Source organism: Oryctolagus cuniculus, chromosome 6 (genome assembly GCF_051225735.1).
Source record: "Oryctolagus cuniculus isolate XC-2025 breed Fujian yellow rabbit chromosome 6, ASM5122573v1, whole genome shotgun sequence".
Taxonomy (NCBI): domain Eukaryota; kingdom Metazoa; phylum Chordata; class Mammalia; order Lagomorpha; family Leporidae; genus Oryctolagus; species Oryctolagus cuniculus.
In genome coordinates, this window is record NC_142872.1 from 141,430,429 (window position 1) to 141,458,316 (window position 27,888).

The 27,888-nt window shown below is 37.9% G+C and overlaps 1 protein-coding gene and 1 pseudogene across 7 annotated transcripts in view; both read right to left on the reverse strand.

Moving 5' to 3' along the window:
* The window catches only part of TRPS1 (transcriptional repressor GATA binding 1), a 269,427-nt gene that overhangs the window by 46,509 nt on the left and 195,030 nt on the right, over positions 1 to 27,888 (reverse strand). The gene's annotated exons all lie outside the window — the stretch shown is intronic.
* LOC138849968 (large ribosomal subunit protein eL33 pseudogene) lies at positions 406 to 27,364 on the reverse strand (annotated as a pseudogene). The gene has a single exon (XR_016235888.1). The product of XR_016235888.1 is annotated as a large ribosomal subunit protein eL33 pseudogene (transcript).

The following is a 27,888-nucleotide window of genomic DNA, read 5'->3' on the forward strand; positions in this document are numbered from 1 at the left end:
TGTTTGATGCCATAGACTGAAATACAAAAGAACTATCAAGTACCACAACCTTGGGATGCTTGGAAGAGACTCAGATGCCTGTAAAATTAGGCAGTCACCAGACAAGTATTTATATAATGATATGACATTAGTGGTGTTTCCTTGAGCACAGATGTAACATAAGAATTTATCATTTTAGTTGAAACTGAGGAAAATAATGTCTCTTTTACCTAAATCATTTCAAGAGCCTGGCATATAAAATGTCGCATCACCATTAATCATGCTCTAGTTTTATCAGGACGGAAATAGAATTTTAACAAACTTATGCTAACATTAAACAAAATTAAACTCAAAAAGCTCAGTGAGCATTTGGAAAACAGTACTAGTTTTAATAAAGCTTTACTTGCCCTCCAATTCCAATTGCTAAGCCTAAACCTGGATATGGTCACATCAGTTTAGTGTTGACTAATAAAACATACTCACACACACATACACAATTCTCACGATAATTCTTTTTTTTTTTTTTTTTCAGCATCATACGGATTCTGTGTCCAATGGCCTTCGCAGGAAGGTTGCTTTGGAATTTGGCACGAACCACACCACTGTTTCCATGAGCGCAAGTTACCTTTCCCCAGATTACTCTGGTTTTGTGAGGTTTGCCGCCAGGAGTCACTGTGTTGTTCTTTGCTTTGTACACATAAGCACACCTCTTGCCTAAGTAGAATTCAGTTTCAACCCGAGCATAAACACCTTCAATCTTAAGAAGCACTGTGTGTTCCCTTTGGTTCCGGAGACCTCGCTTATAGCCAGCAAAAATGGCCTTGCACCACAGTCTTCCAGACATAGCAGCCTTCTAGAAGTCCTGTTCCCAGCAGGCCTCCACAGGCTCCAAGATGATGGAAAGAACTCACCATAATTCTAAAGCATTTCTAAATCCCGCTGATAGAAATATCTGGATTCAAGTGAGTGTGTATATATGAACATGTGTGTGTGTTTCTGCATGTGTAGACATCACGATGTACCTGTCCTATACCTGACATCACACAATTCATCACCTTATTTAAATGTTTATTTATTTTTCATCTACTTGAAAGGTAGAGTGACAGAGAAAGAGAGAGATCTTTCATCTCTTGATTCTCTGCCCAAATGCCTGCAAAACAGCCAGGGCTGTTCGAGGCCAAAGCTAAGAGCCTGAAACTCCATCTGAGTCTTCCAAAGGGGTGGCAAGGAACCAAGCACTACTGATGCCTCCCAAGATGCATTAGCAGGAAACTGGATTGTAAGTAGAGTAGCTGACTCAAAGTGTACTCCAATATGGGACACAAGTGCTTAACCCACTATACCACAACACCTGCCTCCATCACTTGTCTTAGATAAAGATGAACGCTAGTTCAAAATGTGAAACATAGTTTTGGTTTGGCATCCTGGGAAAATCACACTAACTCTATGGATGACAGTCACTAGAGACACAATTAAATGAATGAACACAGTTTTCAAAACACCTGCAGAGTCATGTATCTATTGCAGTGTCAATTATAAAAATGTGTTGATTTTTTTAAAGTACCCAAACTGTAAACAGACAGTTAATTTGGACGAATCTGAATGTAAAATACCTACAAATTGCTGTTTATATGGATAATTTTTTTAAAAAAATTTGTTTATTTACTTGGAAATCACAGTGATAGAGAGGGAAAGAGATCTTCCATCCCTTGTTCATTCCCCAAATGGCTGCAACAGCCAAGGCTGGATCAGACTGAAGCTAGGAGCAAAGAACTCCATCATGGTCTCCTACATGGGGGTGGCAGGGGCCCAAGCACTTGGTCCATCAGCCACTGCCTCCCCAGATGCATTAGCAGGGAACCGGATAGGAAGTAGGGCAGCTGGGATTCAAACCAGTACTCTGATATGGGATACTGGCTTCTCAAGTGGTGGTTTAACCCTCTGTGCCACAATGCTGGCTCCAGGGGTAATTTGTGTGTGTGCGTGTGGTTTTATTGTTGTTATAGATTTGGTCTAACCGAATTAGACACACACAAAGCCTTAGGATGAGATTAATTTTTACTTGCAAAAGAATGTATTCACTTGGTCACTCAACATGAGTTAAGCTGAAATAGGCTGTTCTGTGTCATTACTTTGCACAATTCTGTTTATTAGTATCAGCTTGGTTGCCTGGGCTTTGGTATCCTAGAATTTATATATTATTGGGGTGTACTTAACTACTTTTATACTTGCAAATGCCCAACAATTTTATAGTGTGTGTGTGTGTGTGTGTGTGTGCATTTCCACTGGCCCGAGTTGTACCACACAGCATGTCTTGTTTGGAATTGGTAAGTGCCTCTATGCTGGTTATTCACTATTTTGAGTATCTCCCTGGATACAACCATTCAAATTGGCTGGCCTAAAAAAATTCAAATAGTTTTCTAGCAATGTTTTGAATTATTCTACTTGTACTACTGTGCTTCCATGCTATGACTGTTTGTCTTTTAAGTTTTTCAAGTTTTTTGGCTTTTATGCAAAATAAGCTCCACTGTGCATAAGTTGTTTTGACATATTTAATTCCACAGGAGAATTTCAACCACTAGTTCTTTCATCAGCATTCACACTAGTGAAATGATAGAATGCTCTACTAGTTAATTTTTTTCCCCTCAGAGCTCAAGATACTAATGTTTGATTAATCTCAATCTGAGGTAGACAACAGTGATATTATCATCACTGTATTTTGATGGAATGAATTATTTGTAGATTCTGTAGCACCCTTCATTAAATCTATTGGTTGGAAGCTTGCTGAGTTAAATTCTTTTGTGCTGTTTTTATAAACTTCATAGAAAACTCTTGAAACACAGAATCCTTTTAGCCAAGAGTTCTATATAACAGAATAGAAGGACATTAAAAGAAATTGCTTTGCAAAATTTGTTATAATGTGTGAAACATATATAATACAAACATTTCATAATACATTGTACCTTAAAACTCTTTATACTTTAAAAATGCATTCCTATGCCACTAAATTTTCATAATAATTCATTATTGGGTTTGATGAAGATGGAAGTAAGGTCTCTGTTAGCCTTGGGATTCCAGATATTTCATGAGTTGTTGTTTTCTCAAGTACTCTGCTAATACTACTTGCTACCCAAGCTCCTCTGTGTTTTCAAAAGGGCTTGAGAATTCAATTCTAACAAATAATGCAAAAATATCTAATGGTATTTTTCAGTACTTAAAAGGATATAATATTTGTTATAATGTTCTCAGTGCCCAATTCTATAATAATATACAAAAGAAATTTAGAGAACTGTGTAAAATCTCAGGTTGTAGCACAACTGGTACCATCAGGGTTTAATTCCACACAGGATGTGTACCTCTCTAAGATATTTTGTTTGGGTTACTGGATAAGGTACTATTTTGTTACAAGAAGTTCATATTTTTAATATTTGGTAGGTGGCATGTATATAATGGAAGCTATAATTTTGTCTGGTAATGTCTAGATTACTATATTTTTTCTGTGGATCTCAAACTGTTTATATCAGCCAAATCATTTTGCTTTCAAATCTTGTAATATGAGTGTACAATACTTATAAAGTAAAAATGAAACTGCTAGGGGAGAGATCTGATGTCTCAGGACTATAACGGACTCATTCACAACAAAATTGGCGATACTAAACTAATTTTCCAAATTCTGAAACATAGCTGAGAGACTACTTAATACACCTAGTAACAGGGCATGACCTGTTTCAAATACAGCTCTTTTTTTCCTTCCAAAGACAGAATTCTTCCAAAGACAGAATTTTCCTATGTCATATGACTGAAAGAAGAAAATATTTTCTTACATGGCTTAGAATAAAGATAATGCGTTTTTGTAAATAATTGCAAATTTTTGAGTTTAAAAATTAGGTATTATATGATAAACAACTGTATACATTCTATTTTATCCTATTTGACCTTGAATAATATAATTTAACTTCTCTATGTGTCCCAGCATTACTTTGGAAATTTAACCCCTCTTTTAAAAAATATTTTCATTTTATTGGAAAGGTAGAGAGACAGAAAGAAAAAGTGGCAGATAGACAAAGAGAGATCTCCCATCTATTGGTGTATCCCACAAATACACACAACAGTCATGGCTAGGCTGGCTGAAGCCAGGAGCCTAGAACTCAGTTTCCCATGTGGCTGGCAGAGGCCCAAATAGTTCAGGCATCATCCGTTGTCTCCAAAGGTGTGCAATAGCAGGAAGCTGGATTGGTAATAGGGTATCTGTGGCTGGCGCCACGGCTCACTAGGCTAATCCTCCGCCTTGCGGCGCCGGCACACCGGGTTCTAGTCCCAGTCAGGGTGCCAGATTCTGTCCCGGTTGCTCCTCTTCCAGGCCAGCTCTCTGCTGTGGCCCAGGAGTGCAGTGGAGGATGGCCCAAGTGCTTGGGCCCTGCACCCCATGGGAGACCAGGATAAGTACCTGGCTCCTGCCATCGGCTCAGTGCGGTGCGCCGGCCTCAGTGCGCCGGCCACGGCGGCCATTGGAGTGTGAACCAACGGCAAAGGAAGACCTTTCTCTCCCTTTCTCTCTGTCTCTCTCTCTCACTATCCACTCTGCCTGTCAAAAAAAAAAAAAAAAAAAAAAAAAAAAATAGGGTATCTGTGACTTGAGCCAGGCAGTGTATATGGGATTTAGGCCTTCTAAGGGACAATTTAATCACTGCACCAAACACCCACTCCATTGTCCCTTTCTTGCTTGATCACTTAGATTCGACATTTTTTTTTTTGTTCCTAAATTCTTACTCCTTCCTAGAATTTGAATTGTATTCTAAATATTCAATTAAATCTGTAAGATATTGTTAACTTGATGCCTATTAATTAATTTGAAAGACAAAGAGAGAGAGTGCTCCCATATGCTATTCCATTCACCAAATGCCCAAGATGGTACAGCTGGGCCATGGTCAAAGCCAGGAAATGCAAGTTGCAGGGATCCAACTACTTGAGTTGTTACTGCTGGTTTTCAGGATGTGTATTAGTAGGAAGCTGGAGTTAGGAGCTGGAGCCAGGAATTGAATCTAGGCACTCCAATGTGGGGATGTGGGCATTTAAATGGTGTCTTAGCCACTAAGCTACTATCTTAATATCTTTACCTTCTAAGATGTTTTCTATATAATATTTTACAGAATTTAAGTAAATGGATAGTTTGGGATTAAGCAATGGAATAAAAACTGTTTTGGAAATGAAATAGATTTAATATGTTTCTCAAACAACTTACTCTGGTAAAGGTTATCTTAAGATTTTTATACTGGAAAATTGTGTAGATTTCTTGGTATATTTAGGTAAAAGGAAATCATAAAGCAATAAGAAAATATATGACCCCTCTATCTCTTTCCTCCAAAAAAATACTAAAGAACATGCAAGGGCACTCCTTTTTTTTCATGCATATAAGAAAAAGAAAATCCTCACCATTTAAGGCCATTTTGGTCTATGCTATTTTTTTTTTTTTTTTTTTTTTTTTTTTTTTTGGACGGGCAGAGTCAGACAGAGAGAGAGAGAGACAGAGAGAAAGGTCTTCCTTCCGTTGGCTCACTCCCTGCATGGCTGCTACTGCTGGCGTGCTGTACCAATCTGGAGCCAGGAGCCAGGTGCTTCCTCCTGGTCTCCCACGAAGGTGCAAGGCCCAACTACCTGGGCCATCCTCCACTTCCCTCCTGGGCCACAGCAGAGAGCTAGACTGGAAGAGGAGCAACTGGGACAGGACCTGCACCCCAACCGAGACTAGAAACCAGAGTGCCGTCACCACAGGCAGAGGATTAGCCTAGTGAGCCATGGCACCGGTGGTCTATGCTTATTAAGAAAACATCCAGGAAAATGTCAAAAATATTAAATATAAAATTAATGAAAATATATATTTTTTGAAGATTGTTCTAGTCAAATTGTTGTAAACAGGCACACAGGATAAAACTGATTAGGTTTGTGAGCTGGAAGACCACACCTTCACCACGCCCCTGTGTGACCTCATACCCCTACCTGATTGCAACTGTGTGCCCACCAGCCAATCAGGCTATGTAACCACTCCACTTTGGAAGTGGACTAAAAGTGGGATACTGTGGGCCCACCCTTTTCTTTTGGCCCTTTTCCCTTTTGTGCTGGGCCCTTGCTAGCCCCACGCCTTTGGGGTGTGTGGCCTTTGGGCCACCTGCTCCATGCTTTCTAGCCTACATGCTCCTCCACGTGGCTGGCTCCTGGTGCTCGATATGAATGCAGATTTCCCTCTCTTTTTTAGATAGGGCCCTCACTCTCCTATGCATTTTTCCAACTGAACAAAAAGCTTAAAAACTTATCATGCTGTCTCGTTCATTTACGCTGGTATTCAGAATTTTTCTCTGAATATTAGGCAAGAACACACATAGGCTTATTAACATTGGGAATTTATTAATAAGCACACAGTAATATAAATGGTACCCCATATTCTGATAGCAAAATCATTTCAACCCAAATTGCACTAATAAGCAAAGTCATATGCTCATTTCACAAGTGTTTTGAAAGGCCAATGAACTTTCCTGTGAGTTAGTGAAAGAGCAGAGAACAAATTATACAAATTTATTTCTTATATCCTTAGAAGGGGGAAATGCATCATGTAAATGCTGTAGAGGAAACAATGTATAAAAGAACACTGTCCTAAAAGAGCCACCAAGACAGAAAGTGTTGTGTGCACCAAAATCAGTACTGATGCACAGAAGGTGAAGTGGTTAATTTGGACTGATTAAAATATGAGTAATTTTGTCATCCATAGATGAACGGATAAGCAAACTATGGTATATGCATACTATGCAATATTATTCAACCTTAAAAAGGAAGGAAATTTTGACATGCTACAACAATAAACCTAAATGAAATGAGCCAGTCACAAAAAGAAAAAAAGGATTCTACTTCTTTCAGGTTATTGAGTACCTTAGAGAAAACGAATAGAATTGTGGTTACTAGGGGTTAGGGGAGAAGAGGAGTTTATTTTTGATGAAAGCACTTTCAGTTTTACAAGATGAAAGTGGCATTTGCTCTAGCTGTAAAGATGCCCATGTCCCACACTGGAGTACCTGGGAGTCAGCTGTGGCTCTAGCTCCTGATTCCAGCTTACGCAAACACAGACCCTGGGAGGCAGCAGGTGATGGCTCAAATAGTTGGGTCCCTGTCCTCCATGTGGGAGACGTGGATTAAGTTCCTGGCTCCTTACTTTGGCCTGGCCCAGGTCCCAACAACTGTAGGCATCTGGAGAGTGAATCTAGTAGATGGAAGTTCTCTCTCCTTTATGTTTCTCTCTCGTGAATTAAAAAAAAAAATCGCGATGGTTGCACAACATTATGAATGTCTTTAATAATCATGAATTGTTCACTTTAAATAGTTAAAAAATAAATAGGTAAATTGTAAGTGTCTATTGCCACAGTAAATAAACATATTTAAAATATTTAAACAGGTAAATTTTATGTCTATTACCGCAGTAAATACATACCTTTAAAATAGTTATATAGGTAAATTTCATGGTCTGTATCCACAGTAAATAAAGAACACATTAAAAAATATAGGTGGTTTTATTTTAGAGGTTAATAAGATAAAACCAAGACAAAAAAAAAAAAAAAACTAAAATTGAGTTTGGCTCACACTGAAACTCTTATAAAGACAGGCATGGTTAGTCATGTTCTGGATTGCCCAACGGAAGACGAGTTTAGTGGTGGCCGAATCTGGAAGGAAAGTGGATTGACACCTCTGGGGAAGGCTGAGGAGTGGACGAGTTTGCATAGACTGCTTCACATAAGGAAAACAAGCAAGGCTGTCGAGTTGGATATCCTGTTTGTGTGCTGGGCATGTACATCTGTGGGAAGTGTGGAATATGAATTGGAGAAGTTAAAAAAAAAGTCTATGCGGTTCAGAGGATCATGCATGTAGTTTCAATGAGAAGACCAGAAAGAGGGTTTCAATTCAAAAGAAATGCTGGCACTAGAGGAGGTCATGTGACCTTTCAGTTCCTTTTCAACAGCTATGTCCAGTGACTGCAAGTGAGGAAATGGAAGGGGAGCCGGCACAGAGGTCCCCCAGGGATATGATTTGGTAGATAACAGAATGACTCACAGGAGGCTGTGCTCTTGGAATGTTTATAGTGTTCCTGAAATAGAAGCACTATTCAGTTGCTCAGAAAAACTCTTTTGTAAATGGTATATGGTATATTTGAATCAAGGTCTCTCTTAAATGAGCAGCACTTAGTCTAAATTCAAGGAGGTGCCACCAGTGTAGTCTTTATAGCTAATCAACTGAAGTGATAGTTGACCCAAATGGACAGAGGCCAAATCCGTTAAGCAGTTGCTGGTGGTCATTCAGTGAAACTCTATGGGTCTCATATATGAAAAGACATGGTTTGATGCACTGTAATGAGAAACCTTTTACTTCCCATTGGCTATGATTCTAGCTGGTAATTTTGCTAGACTTTCATCTAAATATTAACAAAACACCTGCAGAAAACCAATCGCTGTGACTGAGAACAGGAGAAATGATTTTTTAGTGAGCCTGGCAGCAGCATGTAGGGTGGCATCCAGTTTCAGAGGAATATACTGGAACACAGGACTTAGAGCCAGTGTGGCCAGTAACTATGTTCTGCTGTTTGATTTAAATGGGGAAGGCACAGAACTGGGTCCTTATTTGTCTTGTGTTTTCACAGGAAGACAAAACTGGAAATATCTGTCACTTTACTTAAATTTATTTCTTCACCATAAAAAGTCAAATCTGATAGCAATGTAAGATGCCAGAATATCAGTATTCTGAAAAAGGAAAAGAAATGAAAACACTCTAAGAGTTAAATATATTTTGTAAAAGCTCTTCTAATCTTCAGACATAAGAATTCCCATCCAGAAAAAAGAGATGAAAGTTATCATATAGTTTGACTATATAGAGATCATTACATTGAATTCTAAAAAGCTTAAAATTCGGTCAATGGAATCCAAAGAGTAATCTATGTTTATGGTAATCACCCACCCAAAAGCCAGTTTATCTGGACAAAGTGTTTTAATACTTTACATTGTGTTAATTTTAAAGATTTAAAAAAGATTTTTAAAGATTTATTTATTTATTTATTTGAAAGGTGGAGAGATGGGGGGAGAGTAGGAGAGAGAGAAATATAGATTATCTCCTATTCATTGTTCACTTTACAAATGGCCATGGCAGGCATGGTTGGGCCAGCCAGAAGGGACTCCGCCCTGTCCTCCCACATGGGTGACAGAGGCCCAGGTACTTCGGCTATCTTCTGCCACTTTCCTCATTAACATCAGCAGGAAGCTGGATAGGAAGCAGAGTAGCCAAATTGGAACTGGCGCTCTGATATGGGATACCAGCATTAACAGGTGGCTTAAAAGGCCAGCCCCTAATTTTAAAGAGTAAAACAAGGGGAGACGTATATTGCACAACAGAGTAGAAAAATGAATACCACTCCAAATGTACCATTCGCTGTTCACACAGCGATTTGTTTTGGAATGGAAAACAGATCGATTTTAGATGAATACAATTAGTTGGTCTTCTTTTAAAATTTTATAAATAAAGGAAAAACAAAGCTCCAAAGCGTTGCGTATATGTGCCTTCATCAAAATCTGGGTTTCTTTTTCCTGGCCTAAGGCTTTAACCCCAGGATGGTAACATTCTAAAATGTTACAGTGAGCCAATTTACTAATTTGTTGACAACTGCTATCCCAAATGGATTCCAAGTCATTGCAATGCTAAGGGTCAAAATAGATACTTACTCACTGAAGATACTAACTCATAATTTAAAAAAATTTTTTTTGCATGTCTTGGTGGTGTTCAAATTCACTTTTCCTTTTTAAAGCAATTCATATTTGAGAATAGCTTGAAGCACACACCTTATATTTCCCAGTGCTCCAACTGGTGATAGTGCTAAGAGAGCTCCCCACTTACCTTAAGTTTGAGGCACTTCTGAAATCATAGAGATACAACCAGAATCTCAAGGGGTTGAGGGAACTGGATAATTTTCTTACCCATAATAATACGTTAGTAGAATGACAAAGTTAAATGAGAAAGTTAGTGAGTTCATAAAGGATGATCCCTAAAGACTATTAGACTGTGATTTAGTGATCTTTAAGTAGAACTGAATGTCTCAATTTTGTACGGGTGTTTAGTTTTTCAGAGTTTTCATTGATTTTAATGTAGTTACACCAGGAAATCCCTGCATACTACTTCAATTGTTTTCCATATGTAGCGCATAATCAAATTCAGACCACTGAAGTTATCCACATGTCTCTGAAGCGAGGCTGTTGTCAGCGTATTGAAAATGGTTACCCATGTTTATTCTATACACCAATGGAGTACATGCAGAATATCCAAAAAAGGTGACCAATCACATACAGACATCATTTCAAATTATGCATACATAAAAATGTATAAGAAACACTAACAATTTCTTGTAAAGCACTTCAGATACTCACTAATGATTGGATTTTTCAGGTTTCATATTAAATTTACAGAGATATACTGAGTAGTGACAGACCTGTCTCTTTGGTATACTGATGTATCTCAATTGCCTAAACAGCGAAAAACACATACAGAGTATTCAGTACATATCTGACAAATGAAGGAATGAAATGCAAACAGCTCATGCTGAAATATAATCACCTGCTTAAATTTATATCAGCAATGTTGAACAGAGAAAATGGTTTTCCAGGTATGGGCATTTGATCCAATATAATTCAGTTAGGAAGCCTGAATCCCATAATTGAGTACTCGAGTTTATGGCCACGCTCCACTCCAGACTCCAGCTTCCTACTAACGTGTACCATCCGAAGCAGCAGGTTATGGTTCAAGAAGGCCCTGCCATCCATGTGGGAGACCAGGATTCAGTTTCTGGTGCCTGGTTTCGCTTTGGTCTGGCTGCTGTGGGAATCTGAGAAGTGTGGCTTAGAATTCCCTTTGGCTGGCTGGCTGGCTGGCTATCTCTGTGCCCCCCACCCAATAAATAAAAAATCAAAAATCATGAGAAAATTAAATGTTTTTCTCTTTTTTGTAATTTGACTATCTTAGTTTACCTAGATGACAGATATTCACATAAGCTCACACAAGCACAACACCTGTATACCTATCACTATTCAAAACACAACACCTTATTGAAGGTTCAGAGAGAAGCCCATATTGTCAGCTAATGGTTGATATTTGGACCCTAATTTCAAATTTGTTTGTAATTAAACCTCAAATCAGGTATTTTTTCTATACAACATTACAATATTTATCTATTATCAGCATAATGAATATATTCTCCTTATTTCAATATAATCAATATATTAGACATTATATTTACTATAGCAAGAATAATATAATTTTGTTACTAGATATTTCACATCACGTTTATGGGATCATCTTGAAAGTAGTATTTGTGTGACCTAGAAATTTTAGAGGTTTTTCTTAAGAGTTAAGCCTTATAACCAGTACCATGATATTCAAATTTTTTAAGCCTCAAAACTACTTTTATTCAAAGAAAAGTCTAAGAAGCAGATTGGACAACTAAATTCTCCTTCTTGAAAGCTTTATGGGTTGTAGTCATTGAAGCAACAACCAACTATTTATTGATCATCCACTATATCTTACGCCCTAGGGCATACATGTATGAGTAAGAGATAGTATCTGATACAAATGATGTTATCTCACAGTTGAGGCCAAATTATGTAACAAATAGTTAAAATATGAGCAAGTAACTGTAGTTATGGAGGTATTTACGTGGCCCCTCAATGGTACACAGATGAGCAGTTTTGCCTGAGAGCTTTGAGGAAGGTTACAGTCCCACAGATGTAAGAGAGACAAGGATGAACAAGCAGTCCTGGCAGAATCCTCTCTGCATGTTTAAAAAAATCTGGGAATTATAGGTAGTAATAGTTATTATATAAATTTGATGTACTAGAAACTCTCTATGTAACAGATAATGTGCTAAATGTGTTATATCTGTTATGGATAGACAGAAATGAGAGAGATCAACATTATAGAAAGGTTGGTACACACATAGATAAGTAGGCAGGTGATGGAGATTTCAGACAGAGATGATGGATAGATAATAAGTAGACAGCTAGACAGCTACATAGACAGACTGACCACTAATTACACCTTTGCTAGGGTGATCAACAGTTTGTATTATAATCATACGTTTACCCAAATGTCTTCTCTAGAAAGACCACAAATCCCTGGTGGACACTGTTTTGTTCACTTTTGTGTCCCCAACAACTAAGTTTCCTTCCCCAAGGCAGGCATTCTATAAAGGTTTCTTGAACTAATGAACATCTGAACCAACTGTCTTTGTAGCATCTCTCAAATCAATTAATGTTTCTATGACTAAGATTTTGTCAATCTACTTGGTCTCTAAGGGCCTAATTTTGAGTTTAAAAAAATTATGAAGGTGTCCCTCTAAAATCCATTTTCAGCAACTCAATCTTTTTTTTTTTTGTAAATAAAGATTTACTCATTTATTTCAAAGAGTTACAGAGAGAGAGAGAGAAAGAGAGATAGAGAGATCTTGCATCTACTGGTTCACTCCCTAAATGGCTGCAATGACTGGTGCTAGGCCAGGCCAAAGCCAGGAGCCAGGAACTTCCTCTGGGTTCCCCATGTGGTACAAGGGTCTAAGGACTTCAGTCATCTTGCACTGCTTTCACAGGTACATTAGCAGGGAGCCCGCTCAGAAGTGGAACAGGCAGGACTTGAACTGTTGCCCATATAGGATGCCAGCATTGCAAGCCACGGCTTTAACCCACTGTGCCACAGTGCCGGTCCCAATAATTCATTTCAACAAACTTCAGTAAAAGGAATAAAAATAAGAATGTTTGTTTCAGGCTACAGTCAAAAGCTGCCTACACATCCTTTATTCTTGAACCCATTAGTTCCAGGGTCACAAAATGCTTCTTAATTGCATAAGTTCAGATTCATTTTATTTTCCTTAATTTTAAAATTGGGAATTATTTTGTACACAAAAAGATAAAAATGACACAATGAAAAAAGTCTAACAAACTGTAACCTTAATACAAACAACAGAAATGCAAATAAGGCAAATCTAGTACCAATGGGGTAGAAGTCACCTGTTTACCTGTATTCTATACTTTTCCTCTTTTCTTCCTCTTTTCTAAGAGGTGACCTCTATCCAAAGTGAATGTGTACCTTTCCTGTGCCAAAAGAGCAAAGCCATGGGCTGAAGTGAAAAAAATTCATAATGAGGCTATCTGAGGAAATACGATCTCACTCTCAAAGTCTCAACAATGCCCTGCCTGATAACAACTCCCAAGGAACAAGACAGTTCCCAAGCAACTCCAGTGCCCATGTAGGATCTTTGTAAGCAATCCATCAATCTACTGGGGCAGAAAAGTCATTGTGACCAGTCATTGCCCCTTCACAGGATGGCTTAAACCAACAGACTTAGAATTTATAGTGTAGCAAAGGACAATATAATGTAGCAGTTACTAGCTGGGGCTTGGACCCATTGTTGCTGTTTTGTGACCTCGGGCAGGTTCGTTAGCCTCCTCCATACATCATTCTTCTAATCTATATAGTGGAGATGACAGTGGTATCTGTCTCACAGAGTTCTGCAGATTAAGTGAATTCTTGCATGCAACATGCTTCCAAGAGTATCAGGCACATAGTGGATGCACAATAAATATTAACTTCTATTCGATTCTGGGTTCACAAGCAAAATTATTAAATGGGAGAGTTATTTCCTTTTCATCATCTGCAGAAATCTATTCAGAGGCATACAACTTTTGGAAGCACACTTTTGGAGTCTCCTAATCACTAGGACTCTGATTTGTAGTGGTTCTAAAGAGTGGATTTTAAAAGATTAAGGCCAGGGGCCAGAGCTGTGGCCCAGCAGGTTAACGCCCTGACCTGAGGCACCAGCATCCCATATGGGCGCTGGTTCGAGACCCAGCTACTCTACTTCCCATCCAGCTCTCTGCTATGGCCTGGGAAAGCAGTAGAAGATGGTCCAAGTCCTTGGGCCCCTGAGCCCACGTGGGAGACCCAGAAGAAGCTCCTGTCTCCTAGCTTCAGATTAGCTCAGCTCTGGCCATTGCGGCCAACTGGGGAGTGAACCATCGGATGGAAGACCTCTTTCTCTCTGCCTATCCTCTCTCTGTATAACTCTGACTTTCAAATAAATAAATAAATCTTTAAAAAAAAAGATTAAGGTCAGTCAACAGTGTTTTGAGTCCTTGGTTCATTCATTTGGTGCATGCCTTGAGCATCTGCCGAACACCCAGTCAGTGAGAGAGGCACAGGGATGCAGCATGATAAATCCAGAAGGGACACTGACAAAGAATCTTACATTGAACGCAAGATGGTACCCAAATTTGCCCAAATACCTGAACCCTCTTTGGTACCACAAGAATTTGAATCACTCCGGGCCTTCACTTCCTAAATTGGGAAATAAAGGCAGTAACACCTGGCTCGCTCTTCTTTATGCTGCTGTGGGATGGGACGAAACCTCTTGTGTAGCACAACTTGGGGAAAGCTGCAACATCTGAGCAAATGTGTTCAAGCATGAGCACTGCACTTGGCTCTGAGATGCATTCGCTGAGCACTCTCACAAATTGGTAAAGGTCGGAAAGGCTCGTGGCAGCCGTGTGACACAAAGTTAAGGTTAGAAACCTATTTGACAACAACACTTTCTCTCACATGTACAGAACATAAGCTCGTCAAAACAGAGGCTGTACATAAAAATTAAATTTGAGACAACCAGCTTAAAAATCAAGGAAAAGAACTGTTCATTGTTTTCTGAGAAATTTAACTCTTATCTTCAGAGGAAGAATGCAACGCAATGCAATGTGTTTCACTACCCTCCTCATAAATTCTGTCTAAATTCCTAGACACAACAATGATGGAATTCACGTAAATACTCCTAACCTCAGAGGTCAGATCTGAGGACCTCATAGAGGGATGCAAGGGAGTCTGGCCAGCTGCTCATCACACTCAGTGCATGAAACCAAATTATCTGTCTCCCTGCAGGTCAACCTGGAAATCCTCACTAGAGAAACTAACTGCTTACCTAAAGGAGTAGTTTGCTAAAGGTGCTTTATGGTTGTCAGGCTCTGAATTATTCAAAAATTTTATAATTTTAAAATAATTCTAATATTTAAAGCAATTTATTAAATATATCATAAGAGAAAATGTCTTGAGGTTCAATATTACATTTCAGTTTTTCTGAGTTCAGAGAAAAGTTCCTTTCCTTGGGTAAAAGCATAATGTTTTACTGAGAACTTATTAAAGTACATGTTTTAGATTTTGCTTCAAAGCTAGTTTTTAAATAAAATATGTAATATAATAAAACAAATGTAACACTGAAATAAATCATATCCATCTTTCTATAAACTTCTGGTTTATAGCTTAATGTTAAGTACCTCTCTCCCCAATCTGGCACTTTGAATATTGAAATTGCTTGCACATGCTCAGTGGTTCGCCTTAATTCTATGTAGTTAGCGCCTGGAAGCTGTTTATTATGAAAAGCAAAGTAACCAAATAACTGTCTTAATATATTTTTTGCACTGCAGAGTCAGCTAACTCATTAATTTACAATCAGCAAGACAGAAAAGCCTAGTACTAGAGCATAGGTTTTTCTACTTTTAAGTAAACTTGCTTCTTGTTGTATCAAACTATTAATTTTTCCATCAGCAATCAATGTAACTATTGTGATATTAGTTGCCAATTTTGACTTTATACAAATGCTCCGCTGTAACCTGTTTATCAACTGTTTATTACTGATAGAATTCAGTACAAAAATTTTTTTAAAAATCTATAATGATGTATTTACATCAGAGGTACAAGATAATGGAACTCAAAAACTACTAGGAGCCCGTCTGAACCTCTGACAGAGTAGTTTCTTAGTTGTACATATCTCACCAGGGCACAATATTTTAGATACTTTTTTATTTAATATAAAAGGTTAGTTTGAAAAACTTGAATTACAAATGTCACATTCACTTCCAGCAGGAAATGTGCAACAATATGTGACAATACTGAATAAAATGTTGAAACATGTTTTCCTTTTGTTTTACTTTACTCATTTTTGTAATACAACACTGGTTACTGGAAAATGCCTTACAGCTTTATTCAAAACACATGTTCAAAGATTTGAATGAAAAAACTTTGACTCTCTCTGGAACATCTAACCGATATATCATTTGTATGCTTTAAATTTTTTCTTACTGTCAGGAACACTTTTATGTCTTTAAGATTTATTTAAACTAGTTTATTATATAATGAAGCTTGTCAGATCATAGGAACAAAGTCAAACAAGATGTGCTATATCAAAGTATAACATTTAACATATAGATTTAAGTATACATATCAAGTACAAGGCAATCAAGCAAAGTTTAATCTGAAAATGCAAATGTTTCAGATTATTAAAGCCACATCTGTCCTTTGAAGCACAATTTAGACTGTTTATCAAAAAGCTATGTGCAATGATTCTCTACACCCTCGACTTTGTAACAACGGATTTCTTTTCATAAGAACTTTTCAATTTCACTTTAGACTTTTAAAATACTTAGCTATCAAAAACTAAAAGAACACAATGGAAAATCAAAAATCTTTACAATGTGTTATATTATAATTGCTATGTTTTGTTGGTGAATCAGCCTAATACTTCAAAAGGCATTTTTCCAGACTTTAAAGGGAATCTCTAAATGCTTTTGGAAATCAATTCAGCATAGCTTCAGCATCGAAATATGTGCTGAAACATATTATTAACATTTTTAACATAAAGCTGTAGAGGAGATTTAGCTTTTTCTGCCTTGGGCAATACAAAGCAACGTACCTCTTCAGCTTGCTAAATGCAATTCTGGAGCACTTGAAAACAGGACAGTTTCTGAGTTCTAAGTACTTGGAATTTTCAAGCTTTGCACTTATTAAAAGAAAGTCTGTTTTTTCCATATAGATGCGTTGATATATAATAATCTCTTAAGTATATCCACTGACCTACCCATTAAACAGATAAACTATCCTAGGTACTATTATTAAGTCTAAACACCCAAAAACGAAACGAATGGCTGCAACGTTATTCAAGAGCAGACTTATTTCTTTGGAAATGGATGACCTTTCAATGCCATATCTGAGGACTGAGTAGGACATAGAAGCTTTGGGCTCATTTTCTTTTTGGATTACCAAGGCCCACACATATTAAAGTCCTGTTATTACCTTAAAAAAATTAGTTACTGAACTCTACAGTGAAGTTTAGAATTAAATGTGTATTTTCAAATCCCAAACATTGAGAAGCTTACTGCACTCAAGAATAGAGATGCATTATTGTCTGGAGATCCCAGAGTCATCCTAGACAACCAGGTGATTATAACGACAGTGGCATAAACTCTGGTTATGCATTTGACTTCAATTTAGGGCTCACAAACCGCTCAAATCATAAACTCTGTCATTTCCTCAATATTTTAACTATGATTTATAAATTACAATGTGACTTCAGTAACGAACATGGAACAGAGACAAAGTGGTGGCTAAACGAATTTCTGCTCAACTTAAAAATATTTTTCATGAATTTATTCAGACTTCTGCAATTTCACAGGCAACGCAAACAAATACTAAATGAAAACACTGATTTCATTATTTTTAAAAAGAAAATGGAGTTAATAATTTGAAAGGTTTAAGAAAAACCAATTCTGTAATGCAACTCTGTCATAGTAAAATTTGGAAAAGGAAACTGTTGACAAACATAATAAAGGCGAGAGATTTTATTTCCTTTCCCTAACTGTCTGGAGAGTTTAAGAATATTTCTAAAGAGTAGTTCTTTAACGAAGGCATGAAAGGCTTTGAATGAAATGTGGTCTAGTTTCAACGTGAGGAACAATTCGTATGCCAAAGAGCTTATGTCCTAGGAAATAGCAGAAATCACAGGGCCCTAAAGACAGATACTGCCTATGGATCCAGAATCTGTAGATAAAAATATCATCAGGGAAAGGAGGGAGCAGAATGAAAGAGAAGAGGAGGGGCAGGCAGCTGAATTCTCTCTCCACACACACACACACACAAACACACACTCTTCAGTAGTGACTGCTCTTTTCATTTCCCTCCCATTTTACAAATACCCAGAGGCATTTCTTTGCAAATTATAAAAATAAAGTCATAAACTTTAATTCCTCAACTTTCATAATATTTTGACAGATTCTTCCAACTTTAATTTCCTTTTTGTAATGGTAGTTTGATTTGCATTATGTTACATTGCTCCTTTATGGCATAAAGAAAGAGTTCATCTCTAGAGAATTCCTCTGAAATTACCCACTACTTTAATAGGCATACCCTTATAACTGATACAAATAATTTTCTCATTGTAATCTTATACTGGACTAGTTAGGAAGACCTCACCACAGACAGGTATTTGAAGTCAAGACTCAATTTTTTAAATGAAATTCTGAATGGTATTCCCATAACAGGTTCTTATTTCTCAAAAAAAAAAAAAAATCATTTACATAAAGGAAGCAAGCAGAACTGATTTAGTTAAACTTTGGAAAAGTTACAAAAATGAAAAATCACATTGAAAGTGAGTTGACTCCCTCATACAGAGAGACAATGTCCTTTTTTTCTTTCTTTTTTAAAAAAGAAGCTATTGCATGTGGTAGGCAAAGTGGTGATGGAACCAGATATGGCAAAATCTGCCCCATGTCAGCAGGGCTGGAAGGAAAGCCCAAGTACAGAGGTGAGAAGGCAAAAAGCTCTCCAAAAAAGACATTTGGCATTCTGTTAAAAATAAATCAGTACTTCTAATTTGTCTTTCATACACAAATGGATTGCATTTGGTCTGAACTTCTACCTATCTGGTTTTCTAGATGTTGATATGTGAGTGTTTGAGCCAAGACAGACAGCAAGAAAAATTTGAAAAAAAAAAAAAAAGAAAAGACTAGAAATATACTGTTGGAAATGACGTTAACAGATATGAAAGAGGATAAAATACAATGTGATCTCTGGCAAGCTATAACATCATTATGGGAAATGAGAGTGACATGCAGAAACTGGCCTTCAATACATTATTTCTTATCACTGTTCTTACTTCACTGTGTAAACAACCCCACATCCTAGTGCACCTGAAACTTCTCCCCTATGTGAAGAGTGTTACAGTTTTTTTATTTCCTCCTTCTCCAAGTTGATCAGAACCGAATTTCTTCCTTTGACTGTCAGAAGACCTCTGTAACCTTGGGCACAAAAGATGTTACCCCAGTGTAGCCACTTGATGTCCAGCTACAGGAGAATGTCTGAGGCACTGTCATCTAGAGCTGACGTTTTCTAGAATGTTTGCATCTATGGAAATTCCCCATGAAGATTCCACTCACCCTTGCTATAGAACGTTCCCTGATGGGGAGTGACAATCTAGAACACAGATTTTATTTCTGAGTTCAAATTTCCAAACTACTAATGGCACAGTAATTTATGAAACTGTAATTCATCAAGATCCATGTATAGATTTTTTCAATTCATCATTTTTTTAAAGAGTTGACTTTCAATTATCTTCAAAGGATCAGATGCCCTGCAGTTTATTTCTGACAAATCATCCATTTTATTGTTTCTGACATCGTTACCAACTCTGCTTAATTAAACAGTTTATTTACATAAACGAGATATTTGCTTAATCTAATCCAGGATTTTAGGAGGAAGAAATGCTTAGGAATAAAAAAAATTTCTCTTGCATACATGAACAGACGAATAGTACCTATGCATGAGAATTGATATAAATTAATTCCCAGAGTAAAGTATTAGCGGAGATACAAAAGGGTAGGATAGGATGGAAAAAGTATGCAGTTTCCAGCCTTTCGTGAGTCACATGTTAACTGTGTGGGTACTGTGTCTGAGTGAAGGACAATTTTCAGGTTGGAGATACCCTCCAATAACTAACAAGCAACCTCTGCCAATGCCAAATACAAATGATTTTGAAAAAAAAAAAAAAACAGTTATACTTTCCAACAGCACAACTAAACTGAAACAGAGTGGCTACTTTAGCAGCACATCACGTTTAGAAGTAGCAGTGAAGTGTGTATCATACTGATGGTTTTCCCCAAAAAATGGGGAACAACTGGATACCATAGAAGCCATGACAGACTTCGAAAAAGGGAAAACATAGCTCTTTGCTTTTTTGCTAGAAAGTCATGAGACTAGTTTTCTCCCTCTCTCTCTTTCTCTCTCTCTCTCACACACACACACATACACAGAACCAAACAAAACTCCCAATTGACAAGATGAAACAGTGTGAAGTGGCCCAAGATTCTTATTCACAGTTGCATAACAGGCCCCTTGATCTGTAATATGTTTGGCAGCAGTAGCATGAACAGATATTGTGCAAGTTACAAATTAACGAGAAGGTCATTAACTGGTGCTAAGAAGACAGTGTCTGGTGTTGTCTTCAGTAAATTGGCTAAATGAGGGAAAAATTTTTTCTAGCTTTGGCTTTGCCCATAATGCCCAAATGAATACAGCCACAATCATATTATCACTTGTCTTCCAAAGAATATCAATGGGTTATTCTCAGGTTAAAAAGGAAAAAAAAAATATAATGAACCACATCAATGCTACCCACTGGCTATAGATTTAGTTCAATTCCTTTGAAAGGTTCTGGAAATATAAATCTCTCAATTAAATTCATTTAAGGCCATTACTAAAACCAGACTGACTATTTCCACGTCTAGCCTTGCACATGCTTTGGTCTTTGATAACTTGAATATATCTATGGTTGGGCAACAAGCACATGATTTTAAAAGGCATTGTCTCTTTACTTTTGGCTTATGTAGTCACAAGGAATACTAACTTCCAGAATATCCTAAGGACTTCTCATTAATGTTCTATTACTTTAATTTTTCTAGAAGTATTATTCGCATTTGTATTCTTAGCAGGGAACCTTCTACGGAGCACTGATTTGAAATCAGACTTCCTTCAAGCTCTATGTCCTTTCCATCCTGGGACTAAAATGAAAAATAATACAATGTACAATCAAAATAATTCTAAGAAATATCTGATAACTGTCCAAAATTGAAAATACAGAATTTGTTAATTATTTTTGTGTTCCATTTTTTTTTTTACAGGCAGAGTGGACAGTGAGAGAGAGAGAGAGACAGAGAGAAAGGGCTTCTTTTGCCGTTAGTTCACCCTCCATTGGCCACCTCGGCCAGTGCGCTGCAGCCGGTGCACCGCGCTGATCTGAAGGCCGGAGCCAGGTGCTTCTCCTGGTCTCCCATGGGGTGCAGGGCCCAAGCACTTGGGCCATCCTTCACTGCACTCCCTGGCCACAGCAGAGAGCTGGCCTGGAAGAAGGGCAACCGGGACAGAATCCAGCGCCCCGACCGGGACTAGAACCTGGTGTGCTGGCGCCGCTAGGCTGAGGATTAGCCTATTGAGCTGCGGCGCCGGCCTGTGTTCCATTTTTAAAAACATTTCCCTGCATGTTCTTATATATTAGGAATATAATTATATATGTTGGCATACAATTCCATGAGAGTGTTGCCAAATTACAATTTGCAAATTAGTTATATTTATAAGAAGACAGAATGACATGTACTTGTATGTTATTACAACCAGACATTAGTTTGGTTTAAAGAAAGAAATTCCGAGTTTGTCTGGCTCATACAGTTTTACCAAAGGCCAGTCACTGAAGATATTTTAACATTATCCACTAACATAGAAGAACATCCTATTAAACACAATGATAGCAGTATATAGCATTAAAGCAAAACAAAATGTAACCAACAGGGTAAGACACAAATGCCAAATTAATGTGAATAAGTAACAAATCTATGACTCCTAATGTCCATGCTACGAGATATGAAAATGCGTTAGATTTTATTGCTCTGCTTTGAGGAAGTTCCTTCCATATTCTATTTTAATGATTTCGGAGATATTAAGCATCATTTACATGTAGTTGACCTTGATCTCAGCTTCAAACTTTTCAGAGCTTATTTTCCAGACACGAAGAGTTTGTGGAAGCACAATATGATGTTCTGCTCCTGTGATGAACACAAGTCTCATATGCAGATAAGGCTGATTTCAGCCAAAGTCTAGGGACTCAGAAAACACTAGTGTATTTCTCCAGAGAGCATGATGCAACTTCACTGGGAGTCAGCTTCACCAACATTTTCATTCATATCCATCTCATCCTCACCATATACACAGCTTTGTTCTACTTAACGTTTCCCTGTGGTGACCATGGATTTTTTTTCTCTTGTGTCTCTTCATATATTTAGAAGAGTTGGGAAGAAAAAGCAAAAAGCAAAGCATCCTTAATTAAAGCATTTGAGATGATAGCTGACCTTCCACTGTTGTTGACCAAATGGTTTATGCTTATTTCAATCACTGCCGTCTATCATCCTTAATTAGCATCTAGCTAATAAAACAGCTTACGTCTGAAGTATATTAATTACTATTTTATGACACTGTTTCCTATTATTCTAGCTGTACAGCAACAACCATAAAAATCATGGCATTCTCAGTACAAATGGGAGAGTATATGCTATGTGTGGTTCATGGACGTTGCATTAATATATAGAACAGTGGTCTGCAATAGGCTGCATGTTCCCAGCTTTATGCACCAAGCAATTATTTTGATTATCAGCACGAGGAACAAGTCTGAGTGAGACAAAGAAGACAAACTTTCTGCTAGGAGAATTTCAAAACCATTCATGTCATGAGTGGCAAGTCCTAACAATAAAGGACGACTCTGGGCTTAGATGAAATCCTCTGTACTATAAATTGTATAACCATAGAATGCAGGGGATGTTCCCTTTTGTGATACTTGTGAGTCATGCACAGAAATGAGTCATTTCTTTCCCTGTTTGTTTTTAAACAAATGATATTGTTTTGATGACTTGGTTATATGGTGTGCTGTCAATCAGTTCTCCGTGATATTTACTGCCAATTGGTCACACTGGATTGTGAAGTTTTAAATATGACATGATTTTTGCTAAAATTACTATAAAAATTCTGATAGCCTTGGGGAAATAAATATAATCTCCTTCCCACCTTAAAAAGGGAAAGAAGGGGCCAGCATTGTGGTGTAATGGGTTAAGGCACCACCTGCAATGCCAGCATCCCATGTGGGCACAGGTTCAAGTCCTGGCTGTTCCACTTCTGATCCAGCTCCCTGCTAATGCACCTAAGAGGGCAGCAGAAGATGACCCAAGTCCTTAGGCCCCTGCACCCACTTGGGAGGCCTACAAGCTCCTGGCTTCAGCTTGGCCCAGGCCTGGCTGTTGCAGCCATTTGGGGAGTAAATCAGTGGATGGAAGATCTTTCTCTATATACCTCTCTCTCTCTTTCTTTATAATTCTGCCTTTCAAATAAATAAAATAACTCTTAAAGAGGGAAAGAAAATAAAACTCCTCGTTTCTCAAACTTCTCAGAAGTAATTCACAAAATGTACAGAAATCTTTTCAGAGCCTATAGTTTATTTCAGTCACAATATAATCATAATGACAGAACCTCAGAAGGTCTGTTACTTAACTTTATTTGATAGCATAAATAAATCCTCTGAGACTATGACAGCATCCTCTGGGATGAATGGATGGGGGGAAAAGGTAAAGGGAAGAATGTCTAGAGGAGGAAAATTCATAGCACTAAATAAAAGCTCTTTAAAGTAAGTGAGGCTGTTAGAACTGACTTGTGTACCTCTCCTCTCTCAGACTGTAGCTTGCATTTTTCTCTTGCTCTATTATCAGTGAGAAGAGAGACCAGATTATTGTCCTATTAGTAAGTGAACTGGGAACAGAAATGAGTACTGTACCATGGTATGGAAAAGTAATCAGCAACTAAATCACATCCCGTATCAGAGTGTCTGGGTTCCAGTTCTGGCTCCTGCCTCCTTCCAGCTTCCTGCTGATATACACCCTGACAGGCAGCAGACGATGGACCAAGAACCTGGGTCACTGCCACTCACACTGGGAACCTGGACTGAGTTTCTGACCCTTGGCTTCTGGAAGTCCCTGACCTGGCTGTTGTGGCATGAGGGTATTGAGCCAGAGTATAGGCTCGCTTGCTCGCCCGCCCTCCCTCCTTCCCTCCCTCCCTACCTACCTCTCTCCTTCTCTCCTTCTCTCTCTCTGCCTCTCAAATAAATATTTAAATTACAATTATTGAAATACTGAGAGAAAGGTTTTTTGTTACCCATCTACGTTTAAACAAATTTTCAGTTGAAAAGGAAAGGGAGAGGGACGGGGGTGGGAGAGTATTTTTGAAAGCCATGCATGTGGATTTAGTGCTCTACTTAAAAGACTGGAGAGATAAATACTCTATTTGCCCAGAGGTTATAAAAGCAGCAGACCATGATGCCAAAGGCTTCTCTGGTCATGAAGAAAAAAAGAATAATGGCTTCCCAGAATAAAAAAGAAATTAAAATTAAGTGTAGAATGAACTTGCTTTCTTCCCAAACTAAAATATGGAAAGCTAAGGAGAATAACTTTTACTGCAGAACTTCTTAAACTCTAAGTGCATAAACCAGAGGATGAAGTGAAAAACCAGCTTCATAAAAAATGCATAAATGGTATTGAAAAGAGTGCCATAAGAACAGACATTATTTTATGAACTTTTTTTGTCATAAAACACAAATTTAGTCATGTGCTGGTTATAAAGTTAGCAAAGAGATGAATAACTTCTAGGGAAGATTGGAGATAGTTTTATTATACATTTTCGTATTACAGTAATATATATTTCTAAAAACAAACAGAATTATACACACACACACATACACACACATCACTTCCTTCATATTTCTCTTCCTTGTAAAACCTGGATTACTTTGCTTTTACAATTAGTTGGTGCCACTTGTAAATTCTTAGGAACTGTCATACTGCATAAGCACCTTTAATTTACTGCACAAAAACAGAAGCCTGTTACTAAGGTTCAGAAAAATTGAAAAGAAAGCACTTCAGTCCAAATAAAATGCATGGCCATATGGTGAATATGTATTTTTAAAGGGAGTATTATTCCAAGATTCTGTTATTCCAAGTTTACTCATATTGGAAGACTATTAAGCTGAGAATAACAAAATTATATAATCAAGCCACAGACACACAACTTAGTACTGTTATCTCAACAATTGTAATTTAATGCTAGGAATGTACCCTACAAGAAAAACACACTGAAGATATTCTATGTGATGCTTACATTATCAATTACTATCCCAAATTATTCACCTGTTTCACTCTCAGGCTGGAGTTCTACCTCCACCACCTTTTCCACACTTATCATCAATGACAGACTCTAGTTCAAGAGTTAGACAAAGTTGAGGCATGGGGAGTAAACAATAAAACAAAACAAAACAAATGATACAACAAAGTTGTAGATTTTTAAATAGAAAACATGCTTTAGCACAAAAAAAGTGTACAGGAAAACATTTTTTTAATTTATTTAAGCTCAAGGGAAATATGCACAGAATGTTGAATCTGATTCACAAGAAACCGTAAAACAATTGCTGGCAATATTGAGCTCAAATTGGGACTAGTAATTAGCACAATAAAATATCCAAGTAGGAATTATTTCCCTAGGAAGCATGGCAGGCTCTTGCTCCTGAAGTTTGGCCAACTAATCAACCTTCCATTCAGCACAGAGTGCGTGGCTCCTCTTTTCCCTCAGAGCATCTATTTTTGAAGAAAATCACATTGTAACTAACAAGTAATTCTAATTGAAAATGCAAGGAACAGCTAGGCGGAAATTTGATTTCTGCCTAACCAGCAAGAAGCTCTCGCTTTACACAGACTTAGCAATTTTAGGTCCTCAATATTTGCACAAAATTATGAATTCTTATAAATGTTTGAGTTTCAAAAGGACCAACACGATCAAGACAAAACTATAAAACAAAAGACGAAACCATAAAAATACTGGGAGACACAAATTACACAACCTTTGATTTCCATCCAAAGGTTTAACAAGACTATTACCTTCCAGTCCTGAAAATGCCCTCAAAATAAAGTTAAAAAATGCTTAACATACTTACATGCTTACCCATTCTCTATCTAATAAGCACATTGCAAACACAGTAATTCCTCCACATGTCTGCTTTTCTCAAAAACACAATGATAGTTATTATCAAAAAAATCATATCAGAAATTTATCCTACATTGTATAGTCTCCATTTCAGAAACATAGTAAAAGTCCAAGGTTAGTTAGAACAGTATCCCAGAATCTATTTCCTCTCACAGGTTAAAAAGTATAAAAATATCAGAAAGGATTAAGGAAGAACTGTGACTGAGAAGAAAAACCAGTACTTTATCTACCACTTCTATGTGACAGTATGGGAAAAGGTAGTATGTGAGAAGGCATGAAACTCAAAGGAAAAGTACACTTAATAGTAAACAAATATCTCATAGACACAAAATGACCAGAACATTAAGAAACATACTTTGTGAGCACAAAATAGACATGTACCGGAGGGTACAAACATCTCCTTGTAACAGTCAAGTGGCGGATGCCCCATCAGCTTTGGATGGTAGGGTTCTTCATACCCTGCAGAGGCCCATAGACGTCTAGAACTGTTCCCTGTAACTATGCCTTCTAAGAGCGGATTTTGGAGGCGTTTCGACTATTATTCTTCTACTTTCACAGCTGACTAAAAGCTCCAACAGCCCACTGAACTGCAAAGTCACAGAGACAAACTTCCCATTCTAACCCAAATGAATGTGGTAGATACGTTGATGGTTCTCCAGTTTAGATTCATAATCTCGGGACCAAGTCATGTCTTTTGGGTGTAAAATAATCACTTTCAGTTCCTTGGGCTTAGAGTTACACAGTAATAAGTTCCATTAAAACATGGTCTCTCCTTTTCATTTCTGTATCTTTGATCCCCAATATCATACAGTGTACACTTAAAAAAGGCAATAGGATCTGACTATACAGACTGTTTCCTCAATCTATACTCTTGTTTTATATTTTTTATTTATTTTTTAAGATTTTGTTTATTTATTTATTTGAAAGGCAGAGTTACAGATATGCAGAGGCAGAGAGTAAGAGAGAGAGAGGAAGAGGAGTCCTCCACCTGCTGCATTACTCCCTAAATTGCTGCCATGTCTGGAGCTGGACAGTTCTGAAGCCAGGAGCTTCTTCTGGGACTCCCACACAGGTGCAGGGGCCCAAGGATTTGGACCATCCTCTACTGCCTTCCCAGGCCATAGCAGAGAGCTGGATCGGAAGTGGAGCAGCCGAGACTTATCAGGCACCCATATAGGATGCTGGCATGCAGGCGGCGGCGGCTTTATCCACTACGCTACAGTGTTGGCCCCTACGTTCTTGTTTTAATTTAACATGACAATAAAGGCCTACTGATCTTAGTTACCATTTTTCATATGTGTATAGTTATATGAATCATGGTAATAACAGCATATATTCAGGAAAAGTATGTTATCACGTTTCAATTACTTCTCAGCTTTCTCCCTTTCAATCATCTCTTCCTTCTCTTGCAAAAACTACCAAGATGGGACTGGCACTGTGGCTCACTTGGCTAACCCTCCGCCTGCGGCGCTGGCATCCCATATGGATACTGGATTCTGTCCAGGTGGCTCCTCTTCCAGGCCAGCTCTCTGCTGTGGCCCGGGAAGGCAGTGGAAGATGGCCCAAGTCCTTGGGCCCTGCACCCGCATGGGAGACCAGGAGGAGGCGCCTGGCTCCTGGCTTTGGATCGGCGCAGCGCCGGCTGTAGCTGCCATTTTGGGGGTGAACCAACGGAAGGAAAACCTTTCTCTCTCTATCTCTCTCTCTCTCTCACTGTCTAACTCTACCTGTCAAATTAAAAAAAAAAAAAAAAAAAGCAAAAACTACCAAGATAAAATCCACATGCTTGATATTTCTTTTGACTAAATTACTAGAAGTGGGCCTGCTGGATTTTTATCAACGTATGCTGATTTAATGTTCTGCTGTATGTTGTCAAATACAGCTACAAAAGATATAATAATT